Source organism: Petaurus breviceps, unplaced genomic scaffold (assembly GCF_028583685.1).
Source record: "Petaurus breviceps papuanus isolate PSGF00001 unplaced genomic scaffold, PetGlider_PUasm1.0 90644, whole genome shotgun sequence".
Lineage (NCBI taxonomy): Eukaryota > Metazoa > Chordata > Mammalia > Diprotodontia > Petauridae > Petaurus > Petaurus breviceps.
Window position 1 is genome coordinate 7,840,533 of NW_027187298.1, and position 13,152 is coordinate 7,853,684.

The 13,152-nt window shown below is 39.1% G+C and overlaps 1 long non-coding RNA gene across 1 annotated transcript in view; it reads right to left on the reverse strand.

The window, feature by feature from the left end:
- Positions 1-3,675: 3,675 nt before the first annotated feature.
- LOC138143537 (uncharacterized) overlaps positions 3,676-13,152 on the reverse strand; it is a 101,726-nt gene continuing 92,249 nt past the window's right edge. The window contains exon 5 of the long non-coding RNA XR_011163716.1: positions 3,676-4,934. This is a non-coding gene — a long non-coding RNA (uncharacterized lncRNA). The remainder of the gene's footprint in view (positions 4,935-13,152) is intronic.

Consider the following 13,152-nt stretch of genomic DNA (forward strand, 5'->3'; position numbering starts at 1 on the left):
ACTATAGTAGATAGTGAACCAGCCTCACAGCCAAGAACTCCTCAGTCAAATTTCTAGTACACAAAGGTTGTTTGACTCCTCGACAGGCACTCAGCTGCTCGTTATTCTAAACCAGGGTAGACGAATTCATATGGAATCAGGGGTCCCTCCATAAGAATCCCTACAGACATATATTGGAAACAATTGTGTCTAATTCCCCCAGAAAACATACTCAGGAATACAGGAATCTTGGCCCCATTAGCAGAAAATTCTAAGAGTCACTTGTCTTAAGCCTGTACTTTAATCCATTTAACAGTTCTAAAAGAAACTTCCCTGCCCATAGATCTCCCTCTGCAATATTCCCTCTTCCCCCACCAAAGTCTTGGGGAAGAAAAGAATGGTTAAAGTGTTAATTTATATATATATATATATACACATATATATGTATATATGTATATATGCTATATATATGTATATACACATATGCAGTGAAAGGGGGGAAGGAGAATATCATAGGAAGAATATAACACATCTGCCCCAATTTTATTTTTTACAAATATAAATAGCCTTAGACCATAGGATTTTCAATCTGACACCTTTTGAAACACTACCTTTATCAAGGTGATAAGAATACCTGGATCTGGCAGTCCTTTATATGATATTTGTGGGGGACACAAGTAGGAAAATTTCATTAATATCAACAAGAATTTATTGAGCACCTACTATGTCCAACAATTTAATTCAATAGACATTTACGAAGTCTCCACCGATTGCAAAACCCTTTGCTCAACACAGCAGATCCAAAGACAAAAACAGTCCAGGACCTCAGGAAGCTTTGTGTTCTATTTCAGGACCTGGGATGTAAGCAAGGGAAATAAAATGTCTGTCCTGCCTTCAAGAGGCTGACAACCAACAAAAGAGAGCTCAAAGTAGGGAGGGAATGAGGGTACCCAGTAGAAGATTTTGAAGTCCAGAGAGTCAGAAACAAAGTCAAGAGGGGATTGAAGGCCAGCAAGCCAGGATCCCTTCACACATGTACATTTGCAGGGACCCCAAAGTCTTGGTGCACTTTTAAACTTCTATGGCTTAGAACTGTAGCAAGACTTTTGGAACATCTTGTACTGTATCAAACTCTCCTATTCTGACATATAAATCCCTTTACAATATAGTTCTTTTCTGGACTTATTCTACTCTATGCACTCTGAATTCCAGCCTAAGCTATTTCCTGTTCTTCATAGATAATGGACCCCCTCCTTAGATTCTGCTCCTTCTTACAGACTGTAAAGTTCCCCAAACCTGGAATGAATTCCTTCCTCATCTCTGCCTCTTAGAATCTCTGGCTTCTTGTATTGCATGACTATACACACATAACCTATGTCAAATGGCTTGCCTTCTCAATGAGGAGGGAGGGGAGGGAAGGAGAGAGAATTTGGAACTCAAATTTGAAAAAAAAAAAATGAGAATTCCTAACTTCCTTCAAAGCCCCCAATGCCACCCATTACATGAAGCTTTTCTTGATTCTCTACCCAGCTACTAGTCGCTCCATCCCACTCCTTAGAGATCATTTAACCCCAAATCCTCTCTTGACAAATAAAGACACTAAGATGAAATCACTTGCCCAAAGTCACATAACTACATAATATGTAGCAAAGGTGAGCTTCAAATTCAGATCTTCTGACTTCTAATCCAGTGGGACTTCCATATGGGAACATAGACTTAGAACTTGGATGGCCCTTAGAGATTATCTGGGGGAGAGAGTCCATGGTATATTGAGAGAAGAAAAGGATCCAGTGATGGAACCCTGGATCACACCTATTGTTAGAAAACAGGAAGATGAAAGAGCAAAGGAAAAGGAATGACTAGAAAAAAAAAAAGGAATCCCAGTGTCACAGAAATTATAAGAAAGGGGTAGTATGGTGCTATGGAAAGAGAAGTGGACCTAGGGTAAGGATACCTGGGCTCCTTGGGGTTCATTAATTCAACATTAAAGCATCTACTTATTATATGCAAAATGTCATTCTAGGAGTTGGGGCTGGTGGGGAGAAAAGGATACCATTGTATTCCTGAAAGAATGCACTTTCCATTAAGGGATCCTTAGGCCATTTACTTCACCCCTTTCAGCCTTAGTTCTCTCATCCATAAAATGAGAGGGTTGGGCTTAGATGAGCTCTCTGGTTGCTTCCAGATAGAAAACTATGATACTATGACAGGTAAATGTAAGGTAATTTGAGGAGAGAGAAGGATTAACAATAGTGAGATCAAGAGAACACTTCATGGAGGAAGAATCATAGAATAATCATAGGATCTCAGAATATGAAGGGACCTCAGTAGCTAAACCAGAACAAGAATCAACATGTAAAATATATAAACTTCTCTGTTTGGCATTTAAAGTCCTGTACAATCTGGCTCCAGTGTAACCTTCCAGGCTGATCACATATTAATCCCCCTCATGCCCACTACATTTCAAATAAAATGGCCTATTCTTGTTCCCTACCCTTGGGATTCCACCTCCCACCTCAGTGCCTTTGAAGTCTGTCTTCCGTGTCTAGAATGCCTCTCTCCCAACCTTAGCCTCTAGGAAACTCTTTTCCCTCAAGGCTCAGTTCAAATGTCTCCTACATAATGACTGATTTTCCCAGGTACTCCCTGCTTAATTTTTTTTTATTTGATTTGTAAGGATTTTGCATTTAGTTATCTGTGTGTATGTTGTTTTTCCCCAATAGAATGAAATCACTATGAAGACAGAGACTATTGTCATTTTTGTCTTTGTGCCTGAGCTCCTAGTATAATGCCTTGTGCACAGAAGGTGCTCAATTAATGTTGAATTGAACTGAATGAACACAATAGTTGTTAAAATTCTGAGCAGAAATTCTTAACGCTATTTCTACAATAACCAAATCATGTGGTAACAGATTAAGCTGCCTAAAAGAAATTTATTCTTTGGGAAATTTGTACTTTTTCTCTAGCTATTAGAGTTTGAGTGAAGGCTGACTTGTGAAGGACCTTGGTTGTCCTTAGCTCTCAGAGGATCAACGACATCACAAAGGTGATGTCTGGACTTTCAAGTGAATTGTGTTTAAGTGAGGCAGAGCTGGGCAAAGTCATCAGCCTCACTTTCTCCTCTAGGCATCACAGTCCAGTAGCAAGAGTAGAATCAAGACTAAAGCCCTATTCTTTGCACTACAGGGGCAAAAGATTAGGACCAACCTATTTCAAAGCAAATTTAGGGGAGAGTCTGGCCTGTAACTGCTATCTTTGCAAGATTGTTTTTTCTAATTATTCCAGTTGAATAGAGCCCAGAGAGATGACTATTTCCTCAAAGTGGTGCCTCTTTAAATACTCAGCAAAGAAAACCTCCCTTAAAGAGACCAGAGAGTGGATGAAACCTTCTGATAAACCACAATCAAATCACCTACTTAGAAAACAAATAAATGTTAACTGCTTAAGGTCAAAGGCAAACATAGCTCTAAATTCCTGACTCTTCTGTCTGCTTCTTTTCTACATATTTTTTTAAGATTGGTTCTTCCTATAACCTAGGCTGGAATATAGCTAAGTGGTTAAGTAGAGAAAGCCCTAAGCTTGAAGTCAGGAAGTTATGAGTTCAAATCTGGCCTCAGACACTAGCTGTGGGACCTTGGACAAGTCATTTAACCCCTGCCTCATTTTCCTCAACTATAAAATGAAGATGGTAATAGCACCTACCTCCCATAGTGGTTATAAGGATCAATGAGATAATACTTGAAAAGTGTTAGGCACTTTAAAAATGTTAGGCACCGTGCCTAGCATATAGTAAGCATTTAATAAATCCTTGTTCATTCCCTCTTTCCTCTTATTACCTAATCCCACTACTGATGTGCATTAAAGCCTTTACCCATTACAACTTCTATTTAGGTCATCTCATATCTGCCTAGGCAAACCCAGTGGACCCCGGCTCCTGAGAGTCCACCATATTAGTTTGGATGATACCCCATCAGCCTTAGCTCCACTGAAGCTCAGAAATCCCAAACTCAAGCAATCCATCAACTGCAGCCTTCCTAATAACAGGGATTACATAATGTGCCACCAAGCCCATCTCTGTCCAAGGATTTTAAAAATTGATTCTATAGTTGAAAATAGCTAAGAAAATTGTCAGTGGCCTTAGTTCTACTACAATGGAAAGTATAAGTATATTTGTAATCAGATAGTATAAATTCAAATCCCAGCAGTACTACTATCTGTGTGACCTTGGGCAAGTCAGTTCCTCTCACTGGGCCTCAGTGTTTTTATTTGCAAAATGACAGGGTTGAGCTGAGAAACCTTCTAGCTCTATGCCTGTAGAAGAGGAAGTTCAACATTCATTGCTGGCCACTTGTGGAAAATTGCACATAGGGGTATAACAAACTGATGTTCCAGAAGAAGAACCAGGAAGGTCTTACAGTAAGTTAGCAAATACTTTCTCTTACTTTGCCCTGCTTATCATGTCAATCAGATATTCCCTAAGGTCCCTTTCACCAATAAATTCCATGATCCTATCCTCACCAAACAATTAACCTCCTATATAAGTGGGAAAGAAATGTCAATGGGCCTAAAACAAATACTTTAGTAATTACATTTTTAATAAATTTTAATACAAATTTAAGATGAGTTCAACTAATATTCTCCTTTGGTCTCTTGTTGAGTAGTAGAGGGGACCTTACATTCTTGAAAAAGATGCTACCAGAATGCAAGGTCTTGTATGTAGTTCCTGCCAAACTAAGTGTAACCACAGTCTCAAAGCCCAGTGATATGGCACTCTCTCCTTAGTGGTAGAGATGAATGCCCTGCCCTGACTGAGGGGATGGGTGGAGTTGGCAAAAGTGAGAGACTTTGAGTTCATCGAGTCTTCTTCAGGATTCTTCAAGTATCAAGTTGGCTTCATACTTCTGACTTCCAGCTTCAAGAGGGAAGATGAAAGAGGCCAACTCCACTCCAGGTTGCTAAAGAAAAAGACAGAGAAGTCATGAGAAGAGCTGGCAGTCTCCATTATGTCCCCATCCCCAGTTTGTTACTCTAGAGATTTGAGGGAATTTTCCCTTGGGTCAGACCTAAAACTCTCTCTTGGTTGAACTGAGTTACCTAGCTTCCAATGAAAGAGCTCCTATACTCTATATTGTCTGGTATATGTTCTCCTATGTATACCTTCTATGATTTCTGTTTTGCTTTGATTTGGATAAATGAGTTTCTTTGCTATTCACTGTGTGTATTCATCATGGCACTGGTATTTGGTGGGAAAGGAGTCAAGCCTTGGATATAAAACTTGGAGTCCTTCCTCGTCACTAATGACACAACAATCAGAAGTTGGATTGAACTACATCGTATCCTCTAGACTAACCACATCTGAGGGAACATTTAGATATAATGCTAGCCTGGTATTCCCTCTCTCTGAGAGGAATAGAGTGACCTAAAACCCCAACTTCCTGCTTCTCCCCAACTCCTGCTAATAGGAATTAAAGTCTTCCTTAAAGAAGGGTAAGGGAAAAAGAGACTAGAAATGTCAATTCTGCATTTTTTCAAGCTACATAAGGACAATCTGTACTACACATGGGCCTACACCATACTGCTAGCTAAGAAAGCATCAAAATGAGCCCAATGATGACTTTCATTCATGTATCTCCAATACTAAGCACAGTGCGTGAATCACAGAAAGCACATAATAAATGCTTTTCAAAAATTGATTTGATTGAATGGTTGGTTGGACTAGCCCCTGATCAGAAGGGTGCCTATAGATTGATGACTTCTTTCAGCAACAGCAACTCTCAAAGACAATCAATCAATACACCAATAAGACCCTATTAAACACTTATCATCTGTCAAGTAGCCTACTGAAGTCATGGGGGGCTGTGATCAGCACTGGAGGAGGATGTATCCATACTCATAAACCTTGAAATATATTTTAAAAAGACTCCTTTTGCAGCAGTATCATGTTATAACACCTTGTTCCATGCAGCTCTCCCAAAGAAGGATGGGACTTTCAAGCTTTTGAAAGCAGAACTGAAAACAGGTTTTTAAGAAGTCTATAGGGCTGACTTACAAAAAGTATTTTCTCACAAACATTTAAAGATGAATCAAGTCTTCTCCTGATGTAATTTTTCTAAGACTTGGGCGGAACACTTAGACATTCTAATTTCAATTTAAAACCAATCTTATTGTTCAGCTCCGTAGACATTAAGAAAAAGGAGTCAACTTGAAGTTAACTGAAAAAATAAAGACCCATAATACACCCACATCGCCTTAGTATTCAAAACACATGCTATTATTACTACGTGCTCAATAAATACACATTAAACCTTTCTCTAGTCTTAATTACTCAGATGAAAGCCAAATTTTTGCATAAACTCCATGTTATTAAAATATTATCACCATCTTCCACACTAAACTAATTGTGCTCCATTTTTGAATTTTCTGTATTAAATCTCACCTATATGCTCAGTCATTACTTGGAGCCCAAGCAAACACATTTCAGAAGGCTGTCAACATGTGTTAATCTTCTTCTTGGATCTCAGCTGCTGAAGTAATGATGTTTAAAGTTCTTTCTCTCAGCAGCGGTATAGATCAAGGACTTTAATTAAAGAAAGCTGCGGGCTTTCCATGAAAGTGTGGCTTACAAGTTAGGTGGCAACTCACACGATCTAGTCCTAGTTGACCACAATAATGGTATGGTTAGAGGCCTATAGATGGGTAAAGGCAGTTCTGAATGTGGGACATGAGCAACTGCATGAGAAATAAGAGTCCCTATTCAGGGGGTGAAATTTTTCTTTTCCTTTCTGTCTCTTTGTAATAGACACATACTTCTTACCCCCTCTTCAGAAGATTGTATTTCCCAAGTCTTTGACAGAGAGAGAGGAAGGAAAGAAGGGAGGGACAGAGGGAGGGAGGGAAGGAGGGAAGAAGGTAGGAAAGAAGGAAGGAAGGGAGGAAGGAAGGAAGGAAGGGAGGAAGGAAGGAAGGAAGGAAGGAAGGAAGGAAGGAAGGAAGGAAGGAAGGAAGGAAGGAAGTTAGTTTCCATTATTAGATTCATAAACTATCAGAACTGAAAGAAACCTTGGAGATCCTCTGGTCTAACCTGTTCATTTTACAAGGAAAGAAAATTGGGCCCAGAAAGGTTAAACCTAAAGTGACAGAGCTAGTACTGTATCTATTTGGGCCTTATAGCTTTGCAAGTCTTAAAGAGTTATATAAATGTCAACGACTGTCATTATCTCATTCTTTCTGTCTCTTATTGCTATTGTTACTTTTCTTGTTGTTATTGTCCTTTTTATTACAACCCAACTCTCCAGAGAGAAGATTCATCCCTACCAGCCATTTCCAAATTAGCCTTAAAAGTTAACAAAAACCTATTTTCTTTCCCAATGCAAGAATGCTGATGCTTGAATGTCACTTTACTTGTTTTGCTGAGCACAATTTCATTCAAATTATTGATGATCCCACCTCGGAGAAAATAAGATCTGTTTTATCTATGGCAATGTAGGATCTTTCATGACAGTAATATACTCTTTCAATGTAGGTGTGGCAGCAGGTGGGTATTCATCTTGATCTGAGAAGTGGGACAAGGTGACTGAGAAATTTCTTATGTAATCGAGCAAAAAAGGCCAAGCCAGCTGTTACAGAATGCTTCATCTGACTAATTGGCAAGTACTTAGGTCTCAAACATGACCTATTACTTGAAGGTTTATTAAATGGGTGATTGATGGGAGGTATGGATTTGGGGGTTTGGGGGAGGGAAGAAATAATTAAAGCAGAAAAGGTCATTTTTAATACAAAAAAAAGCAGTTTGGATCTTTTTTTATATTGTGACTTTTTTTTTAACAAGAAAAAGGATCTCAGGATGTAAAGTGTTCAGATATAATTTGGGTGAGTTTCTCACTCTCTTCCTTCATAGTTCCCACCCATTAAACCTACAGAAATATACACATGCTTTCCCCATCCCTAGAGACTCAGAGTATATACTAATTACAAGCATACAGCTTATGATATTATAGAAGCAAGTTTATTTAAAAGTAAACTTACCATACCATACCATTTTATCATACCATTACAAGATAGGGGCAAAATCTCCATAGTCCTCTTCCCTTCTCTCCCATCCCCAGTGGCCCTTCTTTATTCTTCTTCACTGTCCAGCAATAACCAGCCTCACACAATAGCTTGAATAACTTCTAGTGGTCAATTTTTATGCTCTCCTTTAGTTCAAATAAGAAAGAAAAGAGAGGAAAGGAAAAGTGGGGGTGGGGGGGGATGGTGGTAGGTAGAGGGGGGAGGGAGGAAAGGTTCCAGGACTTTCTATCTAAGTAAAGGTTATCTCAGCCCTAGCTGGTATTTAAGCACCTGACACAAATCTGTCTGAGAGGGAAGAAGGAATGAAATAGAGACCAAGAGATCTGTGGATGCTTCCTCACCACTGATCCTGCAGCTAATACTGCTGAGTGATCCTGGAGATCCCCAAGGCAGGAGACATGTAGGCACTCTGCCCCAATAGAGTGTAGTTTTACCAGTGTGGCAGTGGAAAATTGGCCCTGGGAAAGGGATATGATGGGACAACTGAAGGCTTGGGGGATAACTGCATATGTGTGGGGCAGGTGGGAGGGGAGAAAAGGGTGCTTCCTCCCCACAGCACCCTGATGTCCAGAGGGAATGAGCTTTTTCCTTTGCTCCTCTCTCTGCCTAACATCAACTGCTGTGACCACGTTTGGTAGAAAATATAGTTCCCTATGTCAGTGATGGAACTAGAGTGAGAGTACATACCCAGCTTCCAGATGTTGGCCCCCTGGGGCAAATCCCTGCTGGCCCCAGGACTGTTCTGACTCTAAGCATTATGAGATTAAGTTCATGGACTGTCTTTTATACTGCTTTGTAAGACCCACAACATGTTACAAATAGTAAATGCTCGAAAATATATTGTACGGGCTGATTACTGAATCTACAATCTCATCCATAGTCTAGTTTTTACCTAAGCAATGTTCACATTTGGGCCACCACCAACAAAATGGGGGAAATAATACCAATATAGGGCTAAATATACAGTTTGAATCTCTGACAGCCTGCAAAGTGTACTGGAAGTCTTTGATGAAATGCTGTTGAAGTACAATAAAGAATTCTTCCGTTGTTCTAGCAGCACATTTGATTATTTTTCTAGTTGATTCAGAGGATCTAATTATCAAAACCTGAGTGTTCCCTCTCCCCAGAAACATTAGGAGAGAGCCGCTGAAGATGTGGTTCATAACACCAAGGAATTAGTTATATTGTGTTTAAATAGGCTGTCAAATTTTTTTTTTAAATGACTGAGGTTGGTGTTTTTTTTTTCCTTTCATTATCTCTTTACATATTTTCCTGAATTAAAATCAGTTTTCATTCATCCACTTAACATAATTATAAGCGCCTGAGTTTGTAGCAGATTCTGCAGAATCATAGAAAGAGGGGCTCAGTGGGAATGAGGAGACCTGAATTCAAATCTTCTTTCTCATAATAACTAACTATATGGCCCATGGCAAATCATGTCACTTTTCTGAATCCCAGCTCCCTTATCATGCAAAAAACAAGGACATCAATAACAAATGAACTATTTTCCTCCTTGTTTATGAAGGAAAGGCTTTTTAAATGTTAAAATACTATGTAGATGTAAACTGCTGTTAGTCCTGACTTTAAGCAAGTCCCTGTTGTCTCCCTGTACAAGTTAGTTTCCCCAACTGTACAATGAAGGGTTCAATTAGATGATCTCTAAGGTCTCTTCCACTGCCAGCACCTTTGTACAGACAATCATGTACCCAGGTGCCCCCTAATGAGACTTCCCTTTCACATATACAATTGAGCCTCTAACACAGTTTCTAGCACAAGTTAGGCTCATAATAAATACTTGCTAACTTGACTTGATAAATACACTCCCAATCCTTCATGTCACTTCTAGAATAATCTTTATAAATATATATATACATACATACATATATACATATATATATAGTCATGTCCTTCCTCTGATAAAAACTCTTCAGTGGCTCCCCATTGCCCACTGAGTAAAATTCCAACTCTTGTCTGACATTGGAGTCAAAGTACCAGGGTTGGAATCTTGGCCCAGCCACTTAAACCAGTGAGAATTGGGGCAAGTTGATTTACCTTTCTTGTCCTCCATTTCCTCAAAATTTAGACTGGATGATGTCACATGGTACCACTTTGTCTTTCCAGAGTTTTCATATAATTCTGCTCCTTGAGTTCTGCGCTTATACCCATGATGAACCGTCCTAAGCATTGAGGCAGCTGGGTGGTGTGGTGGAAAGACTGCTAAGACTGGAGTCAGGATCCAAACTCAGACACTTAGCAGCTGTGTGACCTGCATAGGTTATTTAACCTTAAGCTGCCTCAGTTTCCTCAACTGTAAAATAGGGATAATAACAGCACCTGCCTCACAGGATCAGATGAGATAATATTTGTAAAGCAATTAAGCATAATGCCTGGCATGTTGGAAGCATTATATAAATTCTTATTCCTTCCCTTCTCCTTCCATACCTCCAAAACATATCCTAAGATCTGGAGCCTATTTGTACCTGTTTATATTGTTCCCAGTTTCTGGAATGCCTCTCCTCTCCTTCTTTACTTTCATTCAACTCATCCTTTAAAGCCCAATTCAAGTGTGTCTACCCCATGAAGCCTTTTTGGCTCCCCTGTAGTAATGACATTCTCCCTGAGATTTCATCCAACACTTTGTTTTACAACTCTGATATAGTTATAGAGAATACTGCACATTACAGGCTACCCATGTTAAGTGTTTTATCTCCTTGCTAGGCTGTTCGTTCCTTACAAGCAGGAAAGTATCTGACTGATCTTTGTATCTCCCCTGCCTCTAACACAGTATCCTACACAGAGTGGACGATTTAAAAGATTTTAACAATCAACATAAACTGTTTTAGCTACACTGTTTTCTGCTGTGCAATGTTGTGCCCATTGCCACATCCTGAGGTGGCTAGGACAGCTGGTGCTAAAAATGCCCTGAAGCTTATATCCATACAATCAACCCAGATAAAAGGCGCCAAGCATGGCCGCTCTCTGGGACACCATATAGAGCCCTCAGTTTGCCCTTTAATGCTTCTTTCCCTCTTAAAAAGCCCCTGGGTGTTCATTTAACCCCACTTCACTAAACTTCTTTTTAAGGCAGCAGGGGTAGGATGGCAGCATTCATCTGAAACTACTTTGATGACAAATTTAAGGCATATAGAAAGAAAAGTGGGGAAAGGAAAAGGGAGGGGGGAAACAGAACAGAAAAGGAAGAGAAAAGAACTCATAAAACTTTATAGTTTAAATATACGTTAAAGATCATCTAGTCAAATTTTCTCTTTAAATGAAGAAACAGAACTCCAGAATGGGGAAAGGACTTACCCAAGATCAAACAGTGTATAAACAGAATAACAAGGATTCAAATCCAAGTCCTCTGATTTCAAATGTAGAACTATTTCTTTATTACTATTATTATTCAATTATATTTTCTTTTCAATTCTGAATTCTCTTCATTCATTCAGTAGACATTTATTAAGTGCCTACTATGTGCCAGGCACTGCACTAAATGCTAGAGATACAAAAAGAGACAAAAGACAGTCCTTGCCCTCAAGGAGCTTACAGTCTAATGAGGGAGACAAAATGCAAATAAATTTCTATGAATCAAGGTATAAACAGTATAAATGGGAACTAATTAAAAGAACAAATGCCCTGGATTTAAGAGGGGTTAGAGAAGGCTTCTGGTAGAAGGTGGGATTTTAGTTGGAACTAAAAAAAAGCCAGGGAGGTCAATAATCAGAGAAGAGGAGGGAGAACATTTCAGGCAGAGAAAATGCCCAGAACAAAGAAATAGAGTATCTTGTTTCATAGAACAGCCTTGAAGCCAGAATCACTAGATTAAAGAATGTATGTCTGGGAGTAAGGTGTAAGAAGACTGGAAAGGTAGGGGGAGACAAGCTTATAAAGGGCTTTGAAAGCAAAACTGTGAACCTTCTTCACCTCCCCCCACCCTCCTCATTGAGAAAGCAAGAAAACAAAGAATGTTACAAACATACATAGTCAAGCAAAAAAAATTCCTGCATTGACCATGTCCCCAAAATAATACGCACTCTGAGTCCATCTATCACCTCTCTTTTCATGCTTCATCAGAAGTTCCCTACAATTGTGACTGGTTGTTGTGTTAGTCAGAATTCCTAAGTATTTCAAAGTTCTTTGTCTTTACAATATAGTTGTCATAGTATAAATTGTGGTAAGTGAGCTGTTATTATATAAATTGTTCTCCTGGTTCTGCTCACTTCCCTTTGCATCAGTTCGTTCAAGTCTTCTCAAGTTTCTCTGAAACCATCCTCTTCACCATTTCTTATAGCATAATAATATCCTATCCATATTGAAATTTGAACTCTACTATACCATGAGTCTGTGTATGATTTCTGAAAGAGATTGGCCAAACACATACCCAGAGTAAGGGATAACAGAGAACCAGCCTGAGACCTAAACTAGTATGCTTCAAGTACTGAAAGAACCAGTAGGCTTTCTATGACTTGAATTGATAGCCTAGGGAAGATGTGCTGAACAACATGGACATGAATTGAGTAGGATGAGAAGGCATGTATAGGCTGCAGTCTGCATTGGTGAAGTGAGTACCTGCACACAGGAAGAAATAAGCTCCTTCAGGGAGTTGGGGGGAGGGGTGGCTGGGAGAACTGGTGCTTTGTTTTGTTTCTTTTATTTTATTCCCCTTCATCTAACATGCTTGGCACTTAGTAGCCACTTAATGTTTATTGATTGAAAGAGATCGTGGAACTAATGAAGCATTTAAGTAGTATTATGTGTCAAATATGTGCAGAGAAACTGTACCAAGTAAGATTCAAGTCCTCTAAAAACATTCCCATAAAAATACCCAAAACTATATTAATTAGTAGTGGAAATTTAATTTTACAGCATGAAATTCTTTACTACAAACTAATGATGTGGTATGACTGACATCAGCAGAAAATGTTAACCTCAGAAACAAAATAGTATAAGACTTTGAGGGGCATAGGACTTTTAAATACAGTATTGGAACTGTTTTGTTCCCTGACTTTTCTGGAAGAGGACTGAAGATATTTGTACTAGGACACAAGTGAGTTATGAAAGAAAGAAAGAAAGAAAGAAAGAAAGAAAGAAAGAAAGAAAGAA